The following is a 24,308-nucleotide window of genomic DNA, read 5'->3' on the forward strand; positions in this document are numbered from 1 at the left end:
AACATAGAGGAACCCAAATGATGATCTCATTCAGCTAGTAAAAATGTTGTTTTATATTAGTATGGAAATCGTGAAAAGAAAATGTTTTTCATGCTGATTTACAACAGTTGCTCTCCAATCGTAAAATATAAGCTTTTGGTCGGAGGCATCACAGGTACTGATCAAATTCTCATTTTTGAACTTTATTCACAAATCATATGATATGCTTTGTATACATCAACTGTATTGTTGGATCAATACTGAGTAAAAAGTGACTATCTCAATTTCAGGACATATAAAAGAGAAAGAAGTAGAAACTCATGTTTCAAATGCTGAGAGGCAACAACTGTTCATGATTTTCACCTCCACTAATTATATTTATTTTTATAATCTATATGTTTATATTTTCCTATAAATATACAGAGACATATAGCTATATATACAGAGATACATATGTACAGGTTGATTTTTACATGTTTATAAGTAAATGTGATGTTGTTCCAAATAAAACTTCTAAGAACTGAATGGAAAAGAAAATTGTAAAGTTCAGATAAGTCCCACTGAAATTTGTACTCAGATCCCTGTTTTCAGAGTCCAGAGTGCTAACCATGACACCATCCACCCTCCCCTACCAGGGTGAGCTTTCCATTTTGACAGAAGAGATTTGCCTCAGGGGGCAACTTATCTTTCATTGAAAAATATTATCTCACATAAAAACCACTGTTCAACAGAGTTATAACGTTATTTGAGTCTTTTGGGCAACATCCTTCCCCAACATAGTTCAATATGCAAAAGTTTACCAGAATAGGAAAGCAATCCAATTCAGTTTCTCTTTGACAGTAGAATATTAAAAACTTTGACATTTCCACATTGCTGCAGCAGTTTGCACTCCTTTCACATGGGAGGTTCCATGGTGTAATGGTTAGCACTTTGGACTTTGAATCCAATGATCAGAGTTCAAATCTCGGTGGGACCATTTTATGACTCTTGACCAAATCATTTTCTTTCAAGTGTATTCATTAATATCACATATCTAATACCGGTAGGGTGAAAAATTAATTTATTGATTATACTCTAAAAGTTTACTAGATGTGAGCAAATAATAGAATTTTTACAATACCTGGAAACTAAATGGCTCAAAATAATGAGAGATTTTACAAACTCACTCTGGTTCCTCAAACTCATCACAGGGGCCTGATGCACGACATTACTTTTTAAAATCTTACTGTTATTGATAAGGGGAACAAGGAACTTTTTAATTGCAAAGCATTCATTAAAACAAAACTTGAGGAGCCAAACTTTGTATTACGGTGACCGAAGATGTGCAGTTTGAATAATAATCTTGAAATTCAGACGTACAAAGATTTTACACACTGATTTTCAACAGTAATTCCACAACCAATAAAGTTGAATCTTTTGAAAGACATGTCAAAGGTGTGAATCTGAAATTCACTTTCAAAGAAATTCACAATGAAATGCACTGTGTAAGTCCAGCATGTTGTCAGCTAAGAAATCAGCAAAAATGAACTATCTCATTACTGGCCATATAGATGAGAAAGGAAAATAAACTCATGTTTACAATGTGGATGTGAAAGAACAGTTTCTAGGTTCAGCTTCAATATTTATGTTTATGAATAATTGATATGTTCATATTGTCTAACAGCTATCTAGACGGATAAAGCTATGTATGCATCTATACATACTTATGCGTTCATACGCATCAGTATAAAACATTGATATTAGGTTTTTTCTAGACCAAATTCTAAAAAATGAGTTAAACAGTGAATCTCATAATTGTAGTAGGTCCCACCGAGATTTGAACTCGGATCGCTGGATTCAGAGTCCAGAGTGCTAACCATTACACCATGGAACCCTCTCACACAAGAGTGACTTTTCCATTGAGACAAAAGAGAGCGCATCAGTGATGGCCTTCTCTTATATTGATACAAAGATATCTCATTTGAATGGTCATAGTGGATAGAGCTTTAATGTGATTTGATTCTTTTCGCTATATTCTCTATAAAAGTGTTAAATATTCAAATGTTTATCAGAATATAAAAGTTATATCACAATGTTCATCTTTGCCTGTAGCATAATTAAACAGTCTACATTTCCAGACTACTGAAGCAATGTCTCTGTCTCCTGCATGGGTGGCTCCATAGAGCAATGGTTGGCAATTTGGACTTTGCATCCAATGATCCGATTTGAGACCTTGGAGGGACTTTTTTTATTACTCTTGAGCTTTTCCATTTCTTCATCTTTGTTCATTGATAGCTCAAATCCAACACCAGTAGGTTGAAAGAGTCAATTATTGAATGCTTTCAAAATGTCCATCAGCTTGAACAAGTTACATCAATACAAACTTTACAATACTTTGACATCAAATTTCTTCACAAAGTAGTTAGCCATTATAAAATCATATCCTGATTTTCTCAAACGCATTTCAGACGGGTGATTCACAGCATCACTTTTTTAAGCTTTCCTGCTATTGATAAGGCGAAAATAGCACATTTTGAATGAGAAGTTTTCTTCAATCAAACATAGAGGAACCCAAATGATGATCTCATTCAGCTAGTAAAAATGTTGTTTGATATTAGTATGGAAATCGTGAAAAGAAAATGTTTTTCATGCTGATTTACAACAGTTGCTCTCCAATCGTAAAATATAAGCTTTTGGTCGGAGGCATCACAGGTACTGATCAAATTCTCATTTTTGAACTTTATTCACAAATCATATGATATGCTTTGTATACATCAACTGTATTGTTGGATCAATAATGAGTAAAAAGTGACTATCTCAATTTCAGGACATATAAAAGAGAAAGAAGTAGAAACTCATGTTTCAAATGCTGAGAGGCAACAACTGTTCATGATTTTCACCTCCACTAATTATATTTATTTTTATAATCTATATGTTTATATTTTCCTATAAATATACAGAGACATATAGCTATATATACAGAGATACATATGTACAGGTTGATTTTTACATGTTTATAAGTAAATGTGATGTTGTTCCAAATAAAACTTCTAAGAACTGAATGGAAAAGAAAATTGTAAAGTTCAGATAAGTCCCACTGAAATTTGTACTCAGATCCCTGTTTTCAGAGTCCAGAGTGCTAACCATGACACCATCCACCCTCCCCTACCAGGGTGAGCTTTCCATTTTGACAGAAGAGATTTGCCTCAGGGGGCAACTTATCTTTCATTGAAAAATATTATCTCACATAAAAACCACTGTTCAACAGAGTTATAACGTTATTTGAGTCTTTTGGGCAACATCCTTCCCCAACATAGTTCAATATGCAAAAGTTTACCAGAATAGGAAAGCAATCCAATTCAGTTTCTCTTTGACAGTAGAATATTAAAAACTTTGACATTTCCACATTGCTGCAGCAGTTTGCACTCCTTTCACATGGGAGGTTCCATGGTGTAATGGTTAGCACTTTGGACTTTGAATCCAATGATCAGAGTTCAAATCTCGGTGGGACCATTTTATGACTCTTGACCAAATCATTTTCTTTCAAGTGTATTCATTAATATCACATATCTAATACCGGTAGGGTGAAAAATTAATTTATTGATTATACTCTAAAAGTTTACTAGATGTGAGCAAATAATAGAATTTTTACAATACCTGGAAACTAAATGGCTCAAAATAATGAGAGATTTTACAAACTCACTCTGGTTCCTCAAACTCATCACAGGGGCCTGATGCACGACATTACTTTTTAAAATCTTACTGTTATTGATAAGGGGAACAAGGAACTTTTTAATTGCAAAGCATTCATTAAAACAAAACTTGAGGAGCCAAACTTTGTATTACGGTGACCGAAGATGTGCAGTTTGAATAATAATCTTGAAATTCAGACGTACAAAGATTTTACACACTGATTTTCAACAGTAATTCCACAACCAATAAAGTTGAATCTTTTGAAAGACATGTCAAAGGTGTGAATCTGAAATTCACTTTCAAAGAAATTCACAATGAAATGCACTGTGTAAGTCCAGCATGTTGTCAGTTAAGAAATCAGCAAAAATGAACTATCTCATTACTGGCCATATAGATGAGAAAGGAAAATAAACTCATGTTTACAATGTGGATGTGAAAGAACAGTTTCTAGGTTCAGCTTCAATATTTATGTTTATGAATAATTGATATGTTCATATTGTCTAACAGCTATCTAGACGGATAAAGCTATGTATGCATCTATACATACTTATGCGTTCATACGCATCAGTATAAAACATTGATATTAGGTTTTTTCTAGACCAAATTCTAAAAAATGAGTTAAACAGTGAATCTCATAATTGTAGTAGGTCCCACCGAGATTTGAACTCGGATCGCTGGATTCAGAGTCCAGAGTGCTAACCATTACACCATGGAACCCTCTCACACAAGAGTGACTTTTCCATTGAGACAAAAGAGAGCGCATCAGTGATGGCCTTCTCTTATATTGATACAAAGATATCTCATTTGAATGGTCATAGTGGATAGAGCTTTAATGTGATTTGATTCTTTTCGCTATATTCTCTATAAAAGTGTTAAATATTCAAATGTTTATCAGAATATAAAAGTTATATCACAATGTTCATCTTTGCCTGTAGCATAATTAAACAGTCTACATTTCCAGACTACTGAAGCAATGTCTCTGTCTCCTGCATGGGTGGCTCCATAGAGCAATGGTTGGCAATTTGGACTTTGCATCCAATGATCCGATTTGAGACCTTGGAGGGACTTTTTTTTATTACTCTTGAGCTTTTCCATTTCTTCATCTTTGTTCATTGATAGCTCAAATCCAACACCTGTAGGTTGAAAGAGTCAATTATTGAATGCTTTCAAAATGTCCATCAGCTTGAACAAGTTACATCAATACAAACTTTACAATACTTTGACATCAAATTTCTTCACAAAGTAGTTAGCCATTATAAAATCATATCCTGATTTTCTCAAACGCATTTCAGACGGGTAATTCACAGCATCACTTTTTTAAGCTTTCCTGCTATTGATAAGGCGAAAATAGCACATTTTGAATGAGAAGTTTTCTTCAATCAAACATAGAGGAACCCAAATGATGATCTCATTCAGCTAGTAAAAATGTTGTTTTATATTAGTATGGAAATCGTGAAAAGAAAATGTTTTTCATGCTGATTTACAACAGTTGCTCTCCAATCGTAAAATATAAGCTTTTGGTCGGAGGCATCACAGGTACTGATCAAATTCTCATTTTTGAACTTTATTCACAAATCATATGATATGCTTTGTATACATCAACTGTATTGTTGGATCAATACTGAGTAAAAAGTGACTATCTCAATTTCAGGACATATAAAAGAGAAAGAAGTAGAAACTCATGTTTCAAATGCTGAGAGGCAACAACTGTTCATGATTTTCACCTCCACTAATTATATTTATTTTTATAATCTATATGTTTATATTTTCCTATAAATATACAGAGACATATAGCTATATATACAGAGATACATATGTACAGGTTGATTTTTACATGTTTATAAGTAAATGTGATGTTGTTCCAAATAAAACTTCTAAGAACTGAATGGAAAAGAAAATTGTAAAGTTCAGATAAGTCCCACTGAAATTTGTACTCAGATCCCTGTTTTCAGAGTCCAGAGTGCTAACCATGACACCATCCACCCTCCCCTACCAGGGTGAGCTTTCCATTTTGACAGAAGAGATTTGCCTCAGGGGGCAACTTATCTTTCATTGAAAAATATTATCTCACATAAAAACCACTGTTCAACAGAGTTATAACGTTATTTGAGTCTTTTGGGCAACATCCTTCCCCAACATAGTTCAATATGCAAAAGTTTACCAGAATAGGAAAGCAATCCAATTCAGTTTCTCTTTGACAGTAGAATATTAAAAACTTTGACATTTCCACATTGCTGCAGCAGTTTGCACTCCTTTCACATGGGAGGTTCCATGGTGTAATGGTTAGCACTTTGGACTTTGAATCCAATGATCAGAGTTCAAATCTCGGTGGGACCATTTTATGACTCTTGACCAAATCATTTTCTTTCAAGTGTATTCATTAATATCACATATCTAATACCGGTAGGGTGAAAAATTAATTTATTGATTATACTCTAAAAGTTTACTAGATGTGAGCAAATAATAGAATTTTTACAATACCTGGAAACTAAATGGCTCAAAATAATGAGAGATTTTACAAACTCACTCTGGTTCCTCAAACTCATCACAGGGGCCTGATGCACGACATTACTTTTTAAAATCTTACTGTTATTGATAAGGGGAACAAGGAACTTTTTAATTGCAAAGCATTCATTAAAACAAAACTTGAGGAGCCAAACTTTGTATTACGGTGACCGAAGATGTGCAGTTTGAATAATAATCTTGAAATTCAGACGTACAAAGATTTTACACACTGATTTTCAACAGTAATTCCACAACCAATAAAGTTGAATCTTTTGAAAGACATGTCAAAGGTGTGAATCTGAAATTCACTTTCAAAGAAATTCACAATGAAATGCACTGTGTAAGTCCAGCATGTTGTCAGTTAAGAAATCAGCAAAAATGAACTATCTCATTACTGGCCATATAGATGAGAAAGGAAAATAAACTCATGTTTACAATGTGGATGTGAAAGAACAGTTTCTAGGTTCAGCTTCAATATTTATGTTTATGAATAATTGATATGTTCATATTGTCTAACAGCTATCTAGACGGATAAAGCTATGTATGCATCTATACATACTTATGCGTTCATACGCATCAGTATAAAACATTGATATTAGGTTTTTTCTAGACCAAATTCTAAAAAATGAGTTAAACAGTGAATCTCATAATTGTAGTAGGTCCCACCGAGATTTGAACTCGGATCGCTGGATTCAGAGTCCAGAGTGCTAACCATTACACCATGGAACCCTCTCACACAAGAGTGACTTTTCCATTGAGACAAAAGAGAGCGCATCAGTGATGGCCTTCTCTTATATTGATACAAAGATATCTCATTTGAATGGTCATAGTGGATAGAGCTTTAATGTGATTTGATTCTTTTCGCTATATTCTCTATAAAAGTGTTAAATATTCAAATGTTTATCAGAATATAAAAGTTATATCACAATGTTCATCTTTGCCTGTAGCATAATTAAACAGTCTACATTTCCAGACTACTGAAGCAATGTCTCTGTCTCCTGCATGGGTGGCTCCATAGAGCAATGGTTGGCAATTTGGACTTTGCATCCAATGATCCGATTTGAGACCTTGGAGGGACTTTTTTTATTACTCTTGAGCTTTTCCATTTCTTCATCTTTGTTCATTGATAGCTCAAATCCAACACCAGTAGGTTGAAAGAGTCAATTATTGAATGCTTTCAAAATGTCCATCAGCTTGAACAAGTTACATCAATACAAACTTTACAATACTTTGACATCAAATTTCTTCACAAAGTAGTTAGCCATTATAAAATCATATCCTGATTTTCTCAAACGCATTTCAGACGGGTGATTCACAGCATCACTTTTTTAAGCTTTCCTGCTATTGATAAGGCGAAAATAGCACATTTTGAATGAGAAGTTTTCTTCAATCAAACATAGAGGAACCCAAATGATGATCTCATTCAGCTAGTAAAAATGTTGTTTTATATTAGTATGGAAATCGTGAAAAGAAAATGTTTTTCATGCTGATTTACAACAGTTGCTCTCCAATCGTAAAATATAAGCTTTTGGTCGGAGGCATCACAGGTACTGATCAAATTCTCATTTTTGAACTTTATTCACAAATCATATGATATGCTTTGTATACATCAACTGTATTGTTGGATCAATACTGAGTAAAAAGTGACTATCTCAATTTCAGGACATATAAAAGAGAAAGAAGTAGAAACTCATGTTTCAAATGCTGAGAGGCAACAACTGTTCATGATTTTCACCTCCACTAATTATATTTATTTTTATAATCTATATGTTTATATTTTCCTATAAATATACAGAGACATATAGCTATATATACAGAGATACATATGTACAGGTTGATTTTTACATGTTTATAAGTAAATGTGATGTTGTTCCAAATAAAACTTCTAAGAACTGAATGGAAAAGAAAATTGTAAAGTTCAGATAAGTCCCACTGAAATTTGTACTCAGATCCCTGTTTTCAGAGTCCAGAGTGCTAACCATGACACCATCCACCCTCCCCTACCAGGGTGAGCTTTCCATTTTGACAGAAGAGATTTGCCTCAGGGGGCAACTTATCTTTCATTGAAAAATATTATCTCACATAAAAACCACTGTTCAACAGAGTTATAACGTTATTTGAGTCTTTTGGGCAACATCCTTCCCCAACATAGTTCAATATGCAAAAGTTTACCAGAATAGGAAAGCAATCCAATTCAGTTTCTCTTTGACAGTAGAATATTAAAAACTTTGACATTTCCACATTGCTGCAGCAGTTTGCACTCCTTTCACATGGGAGGTTCCATGGTGTAATGGTTAGCACTTTGGAATTTGAATCCAATGATCAGAGTTCAAATCTCGGTGGGACCATTTTATGACTCTTGACCAAATCATTTTCTTTCAAGTGTATTCATTAATATCACATATCTAATACCGGTAGGGTGAAAAATTAATTTATTGATTATACTCTAAAAGTTTACTAGATGTGTGCAAATAATAGAATTTTTACAATACCTGGAAACTAAATGGCTCAAAATAATGAGAGATTTTACAAACTCACTCTGGTTCCTCAAACTCATCACAGGGGCCTGATGCACGACATTACTTTTTAAAATCTTACTGTTATTGATAAGGGGAACAAGGAACTTTTTAATTGCAAAGCATTCATTAAAACAAAACTTGAGGAGCCAAACTTTGTATTACGGTGACCGAAGATGTGCAGTTTGAATAATAATCTTGAAATTCAGACGTACAAAGATTTTACACACTGATTTTCAACAGTAATTCCACAACCAATAAAGTTGAATCTTTTGAAAGACATGTCAAAGGTGTGAATCTGAAATTCACTTTCAAAGAAATTCACAATGAAATGCACTGTGTAAGTCCAGCATGTTGTCAGCTAAGAAATCAGCAAAAATGAACTATCTCATTACTGGCCATATAGATGAGAAAGGAAAATAAACTCATGTTTACAATGTGGATGTGAAAGAACAGTTTCTAGGTTCAGCTTCAATATTTATGTTTATGAATAATTGATATGTTCATATTGTCTAACAGCTATCTAGACGGATAAAGCTATGTATGCATCTATACATACTTATGCGTTCATACGCATCAGTATAAAACATTGATATTAGGTTTTTTCTAGACCAAATTCTAAAAAATGAGTTAAACAGTGAATCTCATAATTGTAGTAGGTCCCACCGAGATTTGAACTCGGATCGCTGGATTCAGAGTCCAGAGTGCTAACCATTACACCATGGAACCCTCTCACACAAGAGTGACTTTTCCATTGAGACAAAAGAGAGCGCATCAGTGATGGCCTTCTCTTATATTGATAAAAAGATATCTCATTTGAATGGTCATAGTGGATAGAGCTTTAATGTGATTTGATTCTTTTCGCTATATTCTCTATAAAAGTGTTAAATATTCAAATGTTTATCAGAATATAAAAGTTATATCACAATGTTCATCTTTGCCTGTAGCATAATTAAACAGTCTACATTTCCAGACTACTGAAGCAATGTCTCTGTCTCCTGCATGGGTGGCTCCATAGAGCAATGGTTGGCAATTTGGACTTTGCATCCAATGATCCGATTTGAGACCTTGGAGGGACTTTTTTTATTACTCTTGAGCTTTTCCATTTCTTCATCTTTGTTCATTGATAGCTCAAATCCAACACCAGTAGGTTGAAAGAGTCAATTATTGAATGCTTTCAAAATGTCCATCAGCTTGAACAAGTTACATCAATACAAACTTTACAATACTTTGACATCAAATTTCTTCACAAAGTAGTTAGCCATTATAAAATCATATCCTGATTTTCTCAAACGCATTTCAGACGGGTGATTCACAGCATCACTTTTTTAAGCTTTCCTGCTATTGATAAGGCGAAAATAGCACATTTTGAATGAGAAGTTTTCTTCAATCAAACATAGAGGAACCCAAATGATGATCTCATTCAGCTAGTAAAAATGTTGTTTGATATTAGTATGGAAATCGTGAAAAGAAAATGTTTTTCATGCTGATTTACAACAGTTGCTCTCCACTCGTAAAATATAAGCTTTTGGTCGGAGGCATCACAGGTACTGATCAAATTCTCATTTTTGAACTTTATTCACAAATCATATGATATGCTTTGTATACATCAACTGTATTGTTGGATCAATACTGAGTAAAAAGTGACTATCTCAATTTCAGGACATATAAAAGAGAAAGAAGTAGAAACTCATGTTTCAAATGCTGAGAGGCAACAACTGTTCATGATTTTCACCTCCACTAATTATATTTATTTTTATAATCTATATGTTTATATTTTCCTATAAATATACAGAGACATATAGCTATACATACAGAGATACATATGTACAGGTTGATTTTTACATGTTTATAAGTAAATGTGATGTTGTTCCAAATAAAACTTCTAAGAACTGAATGGAAAAGAAAATTGTAAAGTTCAGATAAGTCCCACTGAAATTTGTACTCAGATCCCTGTTTTCAGAGTCCAGAGTGCTAACCATGACACCATCCACCCTCCCCTACCAGGGTGAGCTTTCCATTTTGACAGAAGAGATTTGCCTCAGGGGGCAACTTATCTTTCATTGAAAAATATTATCTCACATAAAAACCACTGTTCAACAGAGTTATAACGTTATTTGAGTCTTTTGGGCAACATCCTTCCCCAACATAGTTCAATATGCAAAAGTTTACCAGAATAGGAAAGCAATCCAATTCAGTTTCTCTTTGACAGTAGAATATTAAAAACTTTGACATTTCCACATTGCTGCAGCAGTTTGCACTCCTTTCACATGGGAGGTTCCATGGTGTAATGGTTAGCACTTTGGACTTTGAATCCAATGATCAGAGTTCAAATCTCGGTGGGACCATTTTATGACTCTTGACCAAATCATTTTCTTTCAAGTGTATTCATTAATATCACATATCTAATACCGGTAGGGTGAAAAATTAATTTATTGATTATACTCTAAAAGTTTACTAGATGTGAGCAAATAATAGAATTTTTACAATACCTGGAAACTAAATGGCTCAAAATAATGAGAGATTTTACAAACTCACTCTGGTTCCTCAAACTCATCACAGGGGCCTGATGCACGACATTACTTTTTAAAATCTTACTGTTATTGATAAGGGGAACAAGGAACTTTTTAATTGCAAAGCATTCATTAAAACAAAACTTGAGGAGCCAAACTTTGTATTACGGTGACCGAAGATGTGCAGTTTGAATAATAATCTTGAAATTCAGACGTACAAAGATTTTACACACTGATTTTCAACAGTAATTCCACAACCAATAAAGTTGAATCTTTTAAAAGACATGTCAAAGGTGTGAATCTGAAATTCACTTTCAAAGAAATTCACAATGAAATGCACTGTGTAAGTCCAGCATGTTGTCAGCTAAGAAATCAGCAAAAATGAACTATCTCATTACTGGCCATATAGATGAGAAAGGAAAATAAACTCATGTTTACAATGTGGATGTGAAAGAACAGTTTCTAGGTTCAGCTTCAATATTTATGTTTATGAATAATTGATATGTTCATATTGTCTAACAGCTATCTAGACGGATAAAGCTATGTATGCATCTATACATACTTATGCGTTCATACGCATCAGTATAAAACATTGATATTAGGTTTTTTCTAGACCAAATTCTAAAAAATGAGTTAAACAGTGAATCTCATAATTGTAGTAGGTCCCACCGAGATTTGAACTCGGATCGCTGGATTCAGAGTCCAGAGTGCTAACCATTACACCATGGAACCCTCTCACACAAGAGTGACTTTTCCATTGAGACAAAAGAGAGCGCATCAGTGATGGCCTTCTCTTATATTGATACAAAGATATCTCATTTGAATGGTCATAGTGGATAGAGCTTTAATGTGATTTGATTCTTTTCGCTATATTCTCTATAAAAGTGTTAAATATTCAAATGTTTATCAGAATATAAAAGTTATATCACAATGTTCATCTTTGCCTGTAGCATAATTAAACAGTCTACATTTCCAGACTACTGAAGAAATGTCTCTGTCTCCTGCATGGGTGGCTCCATAGAGCAATGGTTGGCAATTTGGACTTTGCATCCAATGATCCGATTTGAGACCTTGGAGGGACTTTTTTTATTACTCTTGAGCTTTTCCATTTCTTCATCTTTGTTCATTGATAGCTCAAATCCAACACCAGTAGGTTGAAAGAGTCAATTATTGAATGCTTTCAAAATGTCCATCAGCTTGAACAAGTTACATCAATACAAACTTTACAATACTTTGACATCAAATTTCTTCACAAAGTAGTTAGCCATTATAAAATCATATCCTGATTTTCTCAAACGCATTTCAGACGGGTGATTCACAGCATCACTTTTTTAAGCTTTCCTGCTATTGATAAGGCGAAAATAGCACATTTTGAATGAGAAGTTTTCTTCAATCAAACATAGAGGAACCCAAATGATGATCTCATTCAGCTAGTAAAAATGTTGTTTTATATTAGTATGGAAATCGTGAAAAGAAAATGTTTTTCATGCTGATTTACAACAGTTGCTCTCCAATCGTAAAATATAAGCTTTTGGTCGGAGGCATCACAGGTACTGATCAAATTCTCATTTTTGAACTTTATTCACAAATCATATGATATGCTTTGTATACATCAACTGTATTGTTGGATCAATACTGAGTAAAAAGTGACTATCTCAATTTCAGGACATATAAAAGAGAAAGAAGTAGAAACTCATGTTTCAAATGCTGAGAGGCAACAACTGTTCATGATTTTCACCTCCACTAATTATATTTATTTTTATAATCTATATGTTTATATTTTCCTATAAATATACAGAGACATATAGCTATATATACAGAGATACATATGTACAGGTTGATTTTTACATGTTTATAAGTAAATGTGATGTTGTTCCAAATAAAACTTCTAAGAACTGAATGGAAAAGAAAATTGTAAAGTTCAGATAAGTCCCACTGAAATTTGTACTCAGATCCCTGTTTTCAGAGTCCAGAGTGCTAACCATGACACCATCCACCCTCCCCTACCAGGGTGAGCTTTCCATTTTGACAGAAGAGATTTGCCTCAGGGGGCAACTTATCTTTTATTGAAAAATATTATCTCACATAAAAACCACTGTTCAACAGAGTTATAACGTTATTTGAGTCTTTTGGGCAACATCCTTCCCCAACATAGTTCAATATGCAAAAGTTTACCAGTATAGGAAAGCAATCCAATTCAGTTTCTCTTTGACAGTAGAATATTAAAAACTTTGACATTTCCACATTGCTGCAGCAGTTTGCACTCCTTTCACATGGGAGGTTCCATGGTGTAATGGTTAGCACTTTGGACTTTGAATCCAATGATCCGAGTTCAAATCTCGGTGGGACCATTTTATGACTCTTGACCAAATCATTTTCTTTCAAGTGTATTCATTAATATCACATATCTAATACCGGTAGGGTGAAAAATTAATTTATTGATTATACTCTAAAAGTTTACTAGATGTGAGCAAATATTAGAATTTTTACAATACCTGGAAACTAAATGGCTCAAAATAATGAGAGATTTTACAAACTCACTCTGGTTTCTCAAACTCATCACAGGGGCCTGATGCACGACATTACTTTTTAAAATCTTACTGTTTTTGATAAGGGGAACAAGGAACTTTTTAATTGCAAAGCATTCATTAAAACAAAACTTGAGGAGCCAAACTTTGTATTACGGTGACCGAAGATGTGCAGTTTGAATAATAATCTTGAAATTCAGACGTACAAAGATTTTACACACTGATTTTCAACAGTAATTCCACAACCAATAAAGTTGAATCTTTTGAAAGACATGTCAAAGGTGTGAATCTGAAATTCACTTTCAAAGAAATTCACAATGAAATGCACTGTGTAAGTCCAGCATGTTGTCAGCTAAGAAATCAGCAAAAATGAACTATCTCATTACTGGCCATATAGATGAGAAAGGAAAATAAACTCATGTTTACAATGTGGATGTGAAAGAACAGTTTCTAGGTTCAGCTTCAATATTTATGTTTATGAATAATTGATATGTTCATATTGTCTAACAGCTATCTAGACGGATAAAGCTATGTATGCATCTATACATACTTATGCGTTCATACGCATCAGTATAAAACATTGATATTAGGTTTTTTCTAGACCAAATTCTAAAAAATGAGTTAAACAGTGAATCTCATAATTGTAGTAGGTCCCACCGAGATTTGAACTCGGATCGCTGGATTCAGAGTCCAGAGTGCTAACCATTACACCATGGAACCCTCTCACACAAGAGTGACTTTTCCATTGAGACAAAAGAGAGCGCATCAGTGATGGCCTTCTCTTATATTGATACAAAGATATCTCATTTGAATGGTCATAGTGGATAGAGCTTTAATGTGATTTGATTCTTTTCGCTATATTCTCTATAAAAGTGTTAAATATTCAAATGTTTATCAGAATATAAAAGTTATATCACAATGTTCATCTTTGCCTGTAGCATAATTAAACAGTCTACATTTCCAGACTACTGAAGAAATGTCTCTGTCTCCTGCATGGGTGGCTCCATAGAGCAATGGTTGGCAATTTGGACTTTGCATCCAATGATCCGATTTGAGACCTTGGAGGGACTTTTTTTATTACTCTTGAGCTTTTCCATTTCTTCATCTTTGTTCATTGATAGCTCAAATCCAACACCAGTAGGTTGAAAGAGTCAATTATTGAATGCTTTCAAAATGTCCATCAGCTTGAACAAGTTACATCAATACAAACTTTACAATACTTTGACATCAAATTTCTTCACAAAGTAGTTAGCCATTATAAAATCATATCCTGATTTTCTCAAACGCATTTCAGACGGGTGATTCACAGCATCACTTTTTTAAGCTTTCCTGCTATTGATAAGGCGAAAATAGCACATTTTGAATGAGAAGTTTTCTTCAATCAAACATAGAGGAACCCAAATGATGATCTCATTCAGCTAGTAAAAATGTTGTTTTATATTAGTATGGAAATCGTGAAAAGAAAATGTTTTTCATGCTGATTTACAACAGTTGCTCTCCAATCGTAAAATATAATCTTTTGGTCGGAGGCATCACAGGTACTGATCAAATTCTCATTTTTGAACTTTATTCACAAATCATATGATATGCTTTGTATACATCAACTGTATTGTTGGATCAATACTGAGTAAAAAGTGACTATCTCAATTTCAGGACATATAAAAGAGAAAGAAGTAGAAACTCATGTTTCAAATGCTGAGAGGCAACAACTGTTCATGATTTTCACCTCCACTAATTATATTTATTTTTATAATCTATATGTTTATATTTTCCTATAAATATACAGAGACATATAGCTATATATACAGAGATACATATGTACAGGTTGATTTTTACATGTTTATAAGTAAATGTGATGTTGTTCCAAATAAAACTTCTAAGAACTGAATGGAAAAGAAAATTGTAAAGTTCAGATAAGTCCCACTGAAATTTGTACTCAGATCCCTGTTTTCAGAGTCCAGAGTGCTAACCATGACACCATCCACCCTCCCCTACCAGGGTGAGCTTTCCATTTTGACAGAAGAGATTTGCCTCAGGGGGCAACTTATCTTTTATTGAAAAATATTATCTCACATAAAAACCACTGTTCAACAGAGTTATAACGTTATTTGAGTCTTTTGGGCAACATCCTTCCCCAACATAGTTCAATATGCAAAAGTTTACCAGTATAGGAAAGCAATCCAATTCAGTTTCTCTTTGACAGTAGAATATTAAAAACTTTGACATTTCCACATTGCTGCAGCAGTTTGCACTCCTTTCACATGGGAGGTTCCATGGTGTAATGGTTAGCACTTTGGACTTTGAATCCAATGATCCGAGTTCAAATCTCGGTGGGACCATTTTATGACTCTTGACCAAATCATTTTCTTTCAAGTGTATTCATTAATATAACATATCTAATACCGGTAGGGTGAAAAATTAATTTATTGATTATACTCTAAAAGTTTACTAGATGTGAGCAAATATTAGAATTTTTACAATACCTGGAAACTAAATGGCTCAAAATAATGAGAGATTTTACAAACTCACTCTGGTTTCTCAAACTCATCACAGGGGCCTGATGCACGACATTACTTTTTAAAATCTTACTGTTTTTGATAAGGGGAACAAGGAACTTTTTAATTGCAAAGCATTCATTAAAACAAAACTTGAGGAGCCAAACTTTGTATTACGGTGACCGAAGATGTGCAGTTTGAATAATAATCTTGAAATTCAGACGTACAAAGATTTTACACACTGATTTTCAACAGTAATTCCACAACCAATAAAGTTGAATCTTTTGAAAGACATGTCAAAGGTGTGAATCTGAAATTCACTTTCAAAGAAATTCACAATGAAATGCACTGTGTAAGTCCAGCATGTTGTCAGCTAAGAAATCAGCAAAAATGAACTATCTCATTACTGGCCATATAGATGAGAAAGGAAAATAAACTCATGTTTACAATGTGGATGTGAAAGAACAGTTTCTAGGTTCAGCTTCAATATTTATGTTTATGAATAATTGATATGTTCATATTGTCTAACAGCTATCTAGACGGATAAAGCTATGTATGCATCTATACATACTTATGCGTTCATACGCATCAGTATAAAACATTGATATTAGGTTTTTTCTAGACCAAATTCTAAAAAATGAGTTAAACAGTGAATCTCATAATTGTAGTAGGTCCCACCGAGATTTGAACTCGGATCGCTGGATTCAGAGTCCAGAGTGCTAACCATTACACCATGGAACCCTCTCACACAAGAGTGACTTTTCCATTGAGACAAAAGAGAGCGCATCAGTGATGGCCTTCTCTTATATTGATACAAAGATATCTCATTTGAATGGTCATAGTGGATAGAGCATTAATGTGATTTGATTCTTTTCGCTATATTCTCTATAAAAGTGTTAAATATTCACATGTTTATCAGAATATAAAAGTTATATCACAATGTTCATCTTTGCCTGTAGCATAATTAAACAGTCTACATTTCCAGACTACTGAAGCAATGTCTCTGTCTCCTGCATGGGTGGCTCCATAGAGCAATGGTTGGCAATTTGGACTTTGCATCCAATGATCCGATTTGAGACCTTGGAGGGACTTTTTTTATTACTCTTGAGCTTTTCCATTTCTTCATCTTTGTTCATTGATAGCTCAAATCCAACACCAGTAGGTTGAAAGAGTCAATTATTGAATGCTTTCAAAATGTCCATCAGCTTGAACAAGTTACATCAATACAAACTTTACAATACTTTGACATCAAATTTCTTCACAAAGTAGTTAGCCATTATAAAATCATATCCTGATTTTCTCAAACGCATTTCAGACGGGTGATTCACAGCATCACTTTTTTAAGCTTTCCTGCTATTGATAAGGCGAAAATAGCAAATTTTGAATGAGAAGTTTTCTTCAATCAAACATAGAGGAACCCAAATGATGATCTCATTCAGCTAGTAAAAATGTTGTTTTATATTAGTATGGAAATCGTGAAAAGAAAATGTTTTTCATGCTGATTTACAACAGTTGCTCTCCAATCGTAAAATATAAGCTTTTGGTCGGAGGCATCACAGGTACTGATCAAATTCTCATTTTTGAACTTTATTCACAAATCATATGATATGCTTTGTATACATCAACTGTATTGTTGGATCAATACTGAGTAAAAAGTGACTATCTCAATTTCAGGACATATAAAAGAGAAAGAAGTAGAAACTCATGTTTCAAATGCTGAGAGGCAACAACTGTTCATGATTTTCACCTCCACTAATTATATTTATTTTTATAATCTATATGTTTATATTTTCCTATAAATATACAGAGACATATAGCTATATATACAGAGATACATATGTACAGGTTGATTTTTACATGTTTATAAGTAAATGTGATGTTGTTCCAAATAAAACTTCTAAGAACTGAATGGAAAAGAAAATTGTAAAGTTCAGATAAGTCCCACTGAAATTTGTACTCAGATCCCTGTTTTCAGAGTCCAGAGTGCTAACCATGACACCATCCACCCTCCCCTACCAGGGTGAGCTTTCCATTTTGACAGAAGAGATTTGCCTCAGGGGGCAACTTATCTTTCATTGAAAAATATTATCTCACATAAAAACCACTGTTCAACAGAGTTATAACGTTATTTGAGTCTTTTGGGCAACATCCTTCCCCAACATAGTTCAATATGCAAAAGTTTACCAGAATAGGAAAGCAATCCAATTCAGTTTCTCTTTGACAGTAGAATATTAAAAACTTTGACATTTCCACATTGCTGCAGCAGTTTGCACTCCTTTCACATGGGAGGTTCCATGGTGTAATGGTTAGCACTTTGGACTTTGAATCCAATGATCAGAGTTCAAATCTCGGTGGGACCATTTTATGACTCTTGACCAAATCATTTTCTTTCAAGTGTATTCATTAATATCACATATCTAATACCGGTAGGGTGAAAAATTAATTTATTGATTATACTCTAAAAGTTTACTAGATGTGAGCAAATAATAGAATTTTTACAATACCTGGAAACTAAATGGCTCAAAATAATGAGAGATTTTACAAACTCACTCTGGTTCCTCAAACTCATCACAGGGGCCTGATGCACGACATTACTTTTTAAAATCTTACTGTTATTGATAAGGGGAACAAGGAACTTTTTAATTGCAAAGCATTCATTAAAACAAAACTTGAGGAGCCAAACTTTGTATTACGGTGACCGAAGATGTGCAGTTTGAATAATAATCTTGAAATTCAGACGTACAAAGATTTTACACACTGATTTTCAACAGTAATTCCACAACCAATAAAGTTGAATCTTTTAAAAGACATGTCAAAGGTGTGAATCTGAAATTCACTTTCAAAGAAATTCACAATGAAATGCACTGTGTAAGTCCAGCATGTTGTCAGCTAAGAAATCAGCAAAAATGAACTATCTCATTACTGGCCATATAGATGAGAAAGGAAAATAAACTCATGTTTACAATGTGGATGTGAAAGAACAGTTTCTAGGTTCAGCTTCAATATTTATGTTTATGAATAATTGATATGTTCATATTGTCTAACAGCTATCTAGACGGATAAAGCTATGTATGCATCTATACATACTTATGCGTTCATACGCATCAGTATAAAACATTGATATTAGGTTTTTTCTAGACCAAATTCTAAAAAATGAGTTAAACAGTGAATCTCATAATTGTAGTAGGTCCCACCGAGATTTGAACTCGGATCGCTGGATTCAGAGTCCAGAGTGCTAACCATTACACCATGGAACCCTCTCACACAAGAGTGACTTTTCCATTGAGACAAAAGAGAGCGCATCAGTGATGGCCTTCTCTTATATTGATACAAAGATATCTCATTTGAATGGTCATAGTGGATAGAGCTTTAATGTGATTTGATTCTTTTCGCTATATTCTCTATAAAAGTGTTAAATATTCAAATGTTTATCAGAATATAAAAGTTATATCACAATGTTCATCTTTGCCTGTAGCATAATTAAACAGTCTACATTTCCAGACTACTGAAGAAATGTCTCTGTCTCCTGCATGGGTGGCTCCATAGAGCAATGGTTGGCAATTTGGACTTTGCATCCAATGATCCGATTTGAGACCTTGGAGGGACTTTTTTTATTACTCTTGAGCTTTTCCATTTCTTCATCTTTGTTCATTGATAGCTCAAATCCAACACCAGTAGGTTGAAAGAGTCAATTATTGAATGCTTTCAAAATGTCCATCAGCTTGAACAAGTTACATCAATACAAACTTTACAATACTTTGACATCAAATTTCTTCACAAAGTAGTTAGCCATTATAAAATCATATCCTGATTTTCTCAAACGCATTTCAGACGGGTGATTCACAGCATCACTTTTTTAAGCTTTCCTGCTATTGATAAGGCGAAAATAGCACATTTTGAATGAGAAGTTTTCTTCAATCAAACATAGAGGAACCCAAATGATGATCTCATTCAGCTAGTAAAAATGTTGTTTTATATTAGTATGGAAATCGTGAAAAGAAAATGTTTTTCATGCTGATTTACAACAGTTGCTCTCCAATCGTAAAATATAAGCTTTTGGTCGGAGGCATCACAGGTACTGATCAAATTCTCATTTTTGAACTTTATTCACAAATCATATGATATGCTTTGTATACATCAACTGTATTGTTGGATCAATACTGAGTAAAAAGTGACTATCTCAATTTCAGGACATATAAAAGAGAAAGAAGTAGAAACTCATGTTTCAAATGCTGAGAGGCAACAACTGTTCATGATTTTCACCTCCACTAATTATATTTATTTTTATAATCTATATGTTTATATTTTCCTATAAATATACAGAGACATATAGCTATATATACAGAGATACATATGTACAGGTTGATTTTTACATGTTTATAAGTAAATGTGATGTTGTTCCAAATAAAACTTCTAAGAACTGAATGGAAAAGAAAATTGTAAAGTTCAGATAAGTCCCACTGAAATTTGTACTCAGATCCCTGTTTTCAGAGTCCAGAGTGCTAACCATGACACCATCCACCCTCCCCTACCAGGGTGAGCTTTCCATTTTGACAGAAGAGATTTGCCTCAGGGGGCAACTTATCTTTTATTGAAAAATATTATCTCACATAAAAACCACTGTTCAACAGAGTTATAACGTTATTTGAGTCTTTTGGGCAACATCCTTCCCCAACATAGTTCAATATGCAAAAGTTTACCAGTATAGGAAAGCAATCCAATTCAGTTTCTCTTTGACAGTAGAATATTAAAAACTTTGACATTTCCACATTGCTGCAGCAGTTTGCACTCCTTTCACATGGGAGGTTCCATGGTGTAATGGTTAGCACTTTGGACTTTGAATCCAATGATCCGAGTTCAAATCTCGGTGGGACCATTTTATGACTCTTGACCAAATCATTTTCTTTCAAGTGTATTCATTAATATCACATATCTAATACCGGTAGGGTGAAAAATTAATTTATTGATTATACTCTAAAAGTTTACTAGATGTGAGCAAATATTAGAATTTTTACAATACCTGGAAACTAAATGGCTCAAAATAATGAGAGATTTTACAAACTCACTCTGGTTTCTCAAACTCATCACAGGGGCCTGATGCACGACATTACTTTTTAAAATCTTACTGTTTTTGATAAGGGGAACAAGGAACTTTTTAATTGCAAAGCATTCATTAAAACAAAACTTGAGGAGCCAAACTTTGTATTACGGTGACCGAAGATGTGCAGTTTGAATAATAATCTTGAAATTCAGACGTACAAAGATTTTACACACTGATTTTCAACAGTAATTCCACAACCAATAAAGTTGAATCTTTTGAAAGACATGTCAAAGGTGTGAATCTGAAATTCACTTTCAAAGAAATTCACAATGAAATGCACTGTGTAAGTCCAGCATGTTGTCAGCTAAGAAATCAGCAAAAATGAACTATCTCATTACTGGCCATATAGATGAGAAAGGAAAATAAACTCATGTTTACAATGTGGATGTGAAAGAACAGTTTCTAGGTTCAGCTTCAATATTTATGTTTATGAATAATTGATATGTTCATATTGTCTAACAGCTATCTAGACGGATAAAGCTATGTATGCATCTATACATACTTATGCGTTCATACGCATCAGTATAAAACATTGATATTAGGTTTTTTCTAGACCAAATTCTAAAAAATGAGTTAAACAGTGAATCTCATAATTGTAGTAGGTCCCACCGAGATTTGAACTCGGATCGCTGGATTCAGAGTCCAGAGTGCTAACCATTACACCATGGAACCCTCTCACACAAGAGTGACTTTTCCATTGAGACAAAAGAGAGCGCATCAGTGATGGCCTTCTCTTATATTGATACAAAGATATCTCATTTGAATGGTCATAGTGGATAGAGCTTTAATGTGATTTGATTCTTTTCGCTATATTCTCTATAAAAGTGTTAAATATTCAAATGTTTATCAGAATATAAAAGTTATATCACAATGTTCATCTTTGCCTGTAGCATAATTAAACAGTCTACATTTCCAGACTACTGAAGAAATGTCTCTGTCTCCTGCATGGGTGGCTCCATAGAGCAATGGTTGGCAATTTGGACTTTGCATCCAATGATCCGATTTGAGACCTTGGAGGGACTTTTTTTATTACTCTTGAGCTTTTCCATTTCTTCATCTTTGTTCATTGATAGCTCAAATCCAACACCAGTAGGTTGAAAGAGTCAATTATTGAATGCTTTCAAAATGTCCATCAGCTTGAACAAGTTACATCAATACAAACTTTACAATACTTTGACATCAAATTTCTTCACAAAGTAGTTAGCCATTATAAAATCATATCCTGATTTTCTCAAACGCATTTCAGACGGGTGATTCACAGCATCACTTTTTTAAGCTTTCCTGCTATTGATAAGGCGAAAATAGCACATTTTGAATGAGAAGTTTTCTTCAATCAAACATAGAGGAACCCAAATGATGATCTCATTCAGCTAGTAAAAATGTTGTTTTATATTAGTATGGAAATCGTGAAAAGAAAATGTTTTTCATGCTGATTTACAACAGTTGCTCTCCAATCGTAAAATATAATCTTTTGGTCGGAGGCATCACAGGTACTGATCAAATTCTCATTTTTGAACTTTATTCACAAATCATATGATATGCTTTGTATACATCAACTGTATTGTTGGATCAATACTGAGTAAAAAGTGACTATCTCAATTTCAGGACATATAAAAGAGAAAGAAGTAGAAACTCATGTTTCAAATGCTGAGAGGCAACAACTGTTCATGATTTTCACCTCCACTAATTATATTTATTTTTATAATCTATATGTTTATATTTTCCTATAAATATACAGAGACATATAGCTATATATACAGAGATACATATGTACAGGTTGATTTTTACATGTTTATAAGTAAATGTGATGTTGTTCCAAATAAAACTTCTAAGAACTGAATGGAAAAGAAAATTGTAAAGTTCAGATAAGTCCCACTGAAATTTGTACTCAGATCCCTGTTTTCAGAGTCCAGAGTGCTAACCATGACACCATCCACCCTCCCCTACCAGGGTGAGCTTTCCATTTTGACAGAAGAGATTTGCCTCAGGGGGCAACTTATCTTTTATTGAAAAATATTATCTCACATAAAAACCACTGTTCAACAGAGTTATAACGTTATTTGAGTCTTTTGGGCAACATCCTTCCCCAACATAGTTCAATATGCAAAAGTTTACCAGTATAGGAAAGCAATCCAATTCAGTTTCTCTTTGACAGTAGAATATTAAAAACTTTGACATTTCCACATTGCTGCAGCAGTTTGCACTCCTTTCACATGGGAGGTTCCATGGTGTAATGGTTAGCACTTTGGACTTTGAATCCAATGATCCGAGTTCAAATCTCGGTGGGACCATTTTATGACTCTTGACCAAATCATTTTCTTTCAAGTGTATTCATTAATATCACATATCTAATACCGGTAGGGTGAAAAATTAATTTATTGATTATACTCTAAAAGTTTACTAGATGTGAGCAAATATTAGAATTTTTACAATACCTGGAAACTAAATGGCTCAAAATAATGAGAGATTTTACAAACTCACTCTGGTTTCTCAAACTCATCACAGGGGCCTGATGCACGACATTACTTTTTAAAATCTTACTGTTTTTGATAAGGGGAACAAGGAACTTTTTAATTGCAAAGCATTCATTAAAACAAAACTTGAGGAGCCAAACTTTGTATTACGGTGACCGAAGATGTGCAGTTTGAATAATAATCTTGAAATTCAGACGTACAAAGATTTTACACACTGATTTTCAACAGTAATTCCACAACCAATAAAGTTGAATCTTTTGAAAGACATGTCAAAGGTGTGAATCTGAAATTCACTTTCAAAGAAATTCACAATGAAATGCACTGTGTAAGTCCAGCATGTTGTCAGCTAAGAAATCAGCAAAAATGAACTATCTCATTACTGGCCATATAGATGAGAAAGGAAAATAAACTCATGTTTACAATGTGGATGTGAAAGAACAGTTTCTAGGTTCAGCTTCAATATTTATGTTTATGAATAATTGATATGTTCATATTGTCTAACAGCTATCTAGACGGATAAAGCTA

The 24,308-nt window shown here is 33.7% G+C and overlaps 13 non-coding genes across 13 annotated transcripts; 4 read left to right on the forward strand and 9 right to left on the reverse strand.

The window, feature by feature from the left end:
• Window positions 1-1,780: 1,780 nt before the first annotated feature.
• On the reverse strand, window positions 1,781-1,852 carry TRNAQ-CUG (transfer RNA glutamine (anticodon CUG)). The gene has a single exon. It is a non-coding gene; the product is annotated as a tRNA-Gln (tRNA).
• Window positions 1,853-4,296: 2,444 nt separating this feature from the next.
• Window positions 4,297-4,368, reverse strand: TRNAQ-CUG (transfer RNA glutamine (anticodon CUG)). The gene has a single exon. It is a non-coding gene; the product is annotated as a tRNA-Gln (tRNA).
• Window positions 4,369-6,813: 2,445 nt separating this feature from the next.
• Window positions 6,814-6,885, reverse strand: TRNAQ-CUG (transfer RNA glutamine (anticodon CUG)). The gene has a single exon. It is a non-coding gene; the product is annotated as a tRNA-Gln (tRNA).
• Window positions 6,886-9,329: 2,444 nt separating this feature from the next.
• TRNAQ-CUG (transfer RNA glutamine (anticodon CUG)) lies at window positions 9,330-9,401 on the reverse strand. The gene has a single exon. It is a non-coding gene; the product is annotated as a tRNA-Gln (tRNA).
• Window positions 9,402-11,845: 2,444 nt separating this feature from the next.
• On the reverse strand, window positions 11,846-11,917 carry TRNAQ-CUG (transfer RNA glutamine (anticodon CUG)). The gene has a single exon. It is a non-coding gene; the product is annotated as a tRNA-Gln (tRNA).
• A 1,547-nt stretch (window positions 11,918-13,464) lies between these two features.
• On the forward strand, window positions 13,465-13,536 carry TRNAQ-UUG (transfer RNA glutamine (anticodon UUG)). The gene has a single exon. It is a non-coding gene; the product is annotated as a tRNA-Gln (tRNA).
• Window positions 13,537-14,361: 825 nt separating this feature from the next.
• Window positions 14,362-14,433, reverse strand: TRNAQ-CUG (transfer RNA glutamine (anticodon CUG)). The gene has a single exon. It is a non-coding gene; the product is annotated as a tRNA-Gln (tRNA).
• A 1,547-nt stretch (window positions 14,434-15,980) lies between these two features.
• On the forward strand, window positions 15,981-16,052 carry TRNAQ-UUG (transfer RNA glutamine (anticodon UUG)). The gene has a single exon. It is a non-coding gene; the product is annotated as a tRNA-Gln (tRNA).
• An 825-nt stretch (window positions 16,053-16,877) lies between these two features.
• TRNAQ-CUG (transfer RNA glutamine (anticodon CUG)) lies at window positions 16,878-16,949 on the reverse strand. The gene has a single exon. It is a non-coding gene; the product is annotated as a tRNA-Gln (tRNA).
• Window positions 16,950-19,393: 2,444 nt separating this feature from the next.
• On the reverse strand, window positions 19,394-19,465 carry TRNAQ-CUG (transfer RNA glutamine (anticodon CUG)). The gene has a single exon. It is a non-coding gene; the product is annotated as a tRNA-Gln (tRNA).
• A 1,547-nt stretch (window positions 19,466-21,012) lies between these two features.
• On the forward strand, window positions 21,013-21,084 carry TRNAQ-UUG (transfer RNA glutamine (anticodon UUG)). The gene has a single exon. It is a non-coding gene; the product is annotated as a tRNA-Gln (tRNA).
• Window positions 21,085-21,909: 825 nt separating this feature from the next.
• TRNAQ-CUG (transfer RNA glutamine (anticodon CUG)) lies at window positions 21,910-21,981 on the reverse strand. The gene has a single exon. It is a non-coding gene; the product is annotated as a tRNA-Gln (tRNA).
• Window positions 21,982-23,528: 1,547 nt separating this feature from the next.
• Window positions 23,529-23,600, forward strand: TRNAQ-UUG (transfer RNA glutamine (anticodon UUG)). The gene has a single exon. It is a non-coding gene; the product is annotated as a tRNA-Gln (tRNA).
• The last annotated feature ends 708 nt before the right edge of the window (window positions 23,601-24,308 follow it).

Source organism: Triturus cristatus, chromosome 5_2 (genome assembly GCF_964204655.1).
Source record: "Triturus cristatus chromosome 5_2, aTriCri1.1, whole genome shotgun sequence".
Lineage (NCBI taxonomy): Eukaryota > Metazoa > Chordata > Amphibia > Caudata > Salamandridae > Triturus > Triturus cristatus.